Below are 2,836 nucleotides of genomic sequence, written 5' to 3' on the forward strand. Positions count from 1 at the left end.
AACGTTCAAGTGCTTCTTGGCCGCACAAGCTGAGCTACACTCCTTAACCCACAAAGTCAAAGGAACTTCCTTCCAAGCCCTCAGATGTAGAGCGTTTGCGAAACGGTCTTCCAGACTAGAGGGGGACGTCCACGTGGCCGACAAACCCCAGCCTCGCTGGTCATCGGGCCACAATCCGCTGTCAGGAAGGACAGAAAGGGTTGACATTTCTCTGTGTCTCCCAAAGCCGAGCGCATCCGTTCCTATGACGGGCGTAGGCGTGTACCCGACAGAAAAGGGTCACGCGTTCGTCAAAAGCGTGTGCTAGGACGCTCACAGCCGGCCGTCGGTGATGCTCCCACACCGGAAACCATGCAAAAGTCCGTCGGTCGTAGAACGGACGCGGCAGGGCAACAAATGTGAATGGACAACTAGCCCGAGCGGTATGCGGAATCCCACACGGACGCGCGCACAACAGAACTGACTTCGCGTTCGGTTTCCGGAAGCCAGGGTGGCATGTGCCCTTGGGAGGCGCGGCCCAGGAGCAGGCCTCAAGGGGCTTTGCCGGTGCTGGTGACGATCAGATTCTCGCTGAGCGTGCTGGTCACACAGTTCCATTGTAAACAAGCCACCCTGTGCACTGCGGCTTAGTCACGGGTTCTCTGTAAGTGACATTCAGCGGTGCGTTTATTGAAAGGCCCCATTGGGGCGCCTGGGGTGGCTCAGTCGGTTGAGCGTCCGACTTCGGCTCCGGTCACGATCTCGAGGTCTGTGGGTTCGAGCCCCGCGTTGGACTCTGTGTTGACAGCTCGGAGCCTGGAGCCTGCTTTGGATTCTGTGTCCCTCTCTCTCTCCACCCCTCCCCCGTTCATCCTCTCTGTCTCAAAACTAAACAAACATTAAAAAAGAAAAGAAAAGAAAAGAAAAGAAAAGAAAAGAAAAGAAAAGAGAAAAGAAAAGAAAGGCCCCTTAATGAAAGGACGAGTTGAGAGCAGGAAGAAACACTTCCCTAGAACATCACCGAGGCTTGCCTGCCCTCGAAACCAGGGCCTGGTCGTCTTTCTCTCACCACGTAAGTTTACGTGTTCCTGCAGACACGCATGATTGGAAACTAAGTTCCTTTTTGCGTATATTGGATCGATTTCCCCCCAGTACGAACTTCTGAATGCAGATGAGTGGAACTTGTGCTCTTTCTCTGGGGAAAATTTTCTTTCTTTTTTTTTTTTTTTTTTTTAATTTTTTTTTAACGTTTATTTATTTTTGAGACAGAGACAGAGCATGAACGGGGGAGGGGCAGAGAGAGAGGGAGACACAGAATCTGAAACAGGCTCCAGGCTCTGAGCCGTCAGCACAGAGCCCGACGCGGGGCTCGAACTCACGGACCGCGAGATCATGACCTGAGCCGAAGTCGGACGCCCAACCTACTGAGCCACCCAGGCGCCCCTGGGGAAAATTTTCAAAGAAGTTTCTTATGTTGCCCTGGGTTTCTTTCTTCCCTGTGGTTAAACGATTCGACAGGCTCTTTTCTCAAGCTCTTTATTTTTCCCCCAATATTGTCAGAGTCTCTGTCTCCTACATCCTGTGAAAGGAAGGAGAAGAGCCTGGGGTGGGGTCCCCTCCCTCGGTGTGAGGTGGGGAGACCTGACTCTGTCCCACTGAGTGATCCGGGGGTACGGGCGCGGGGACAGGTGGGAGCCGGGACCCCGATCGGTCTAGGTCGGCCCCTTCCCAGGCCAACTGCTGCCTCCAGTACTGCTGTTGTTGTAGATGAGCTTGTAGCACAGTCACAAGCCACGGGTTCAGCCAGGCGCCCATCAGCACATCCTCCCCGAGCCCGGCAGCTGTGACCCAGACGCAGCCTGGGCCTGGTCGGCCCCCCTTCCAGGAGGGGAGACAGACAATAAAGAAGACGCCAGAGAAACCAGATAAGGGAGAGGAAGTAAACAGGGTCATGAAAGAGAGAGTGACAGGGGTGGCCTCCCCGAGGGGCGGGGGGGTCGTCTGGGATGGAAAGGGCCAGCATGAAGGGGGGCGGAGAGGGCCGATCCAGGGAGGCAGCAGGGGTGTGGGGCCCAGGAAAGGCGAGGTGTGTGTTCCAGGAAGTGGCCCATGTGGCTGCAGACAGAGGCAAGGGGCAGGGGCTGGAGGAGGAGGGGGTCCCCGGCCATGGGAGGGCTCTGACTCAGAGCCCTGGGAAGCCGCTAGGAGTTCTAGGCCAAGAAAAGTGACGCGATCTGATTTGCATTTTATGTTTTAAACTTTTATCTATTAAGTGATCTCTACCCCCACCGTGGGGTCAAACTTTTGACCCTGAGATCAAGAGTCACACGTGGGCCGCCTGGGTGGCTCAGTCGGTTGGGTGCCCGACTTCGGCTCCGGTCATGATCTCACAGCTCGTGGGTTCGAGCCCCGCGTCGGGCTCTGTGCTGACGGCTCGGAGCCTGGGGCCGGCTTCGGATTCTGGGCCTCCCTCTCTCTCTGCCCCTGCCCTGCTCATGCTCTGTCTCTCTCTCAAAAATAAACATTAAAAAAATCTTTTTTTAAATCAACCAATAAAAGCCCACATGTCGGGCCACTGCAAGTCTCCAAGCCCGGCACGTGTCAGGGCACAGGACGCTGGCCTGGAACTCGCATCCGTAAGGGCTCTCATTCCAGCGGGGTCTGGTCCAAGAGCCCCACTCACTCGCGACTCCTGGGCTTTGTCTGACGGCACAGGGTCGTAACTCCAGCCCCCCAGCACTAGAAGGCACCGGGCCCAAGAGGGGTGCTTTAGGGAAGTGCCTCGTTGAATCCTGAGGCCACCTAGGAGGCAGGGACCGTGGCCCCTATTTCACAAGTGAGGACGTAAGGCTCACGG

Source organism: Lynx canadensis, chromosome F1, assembly GCF_007474595.2.
Source record: "Lynx canadensis isolate LIC74 chromosome F1, mLynCan4.pri.v2, whole genome shotgun sequence".
Classification (NCBI taxonomy): Eukaryota; Metazoa; Chordata; class Mammalia; order Carnivora; family Felidae; genus Lynx; species Lynx canadensis.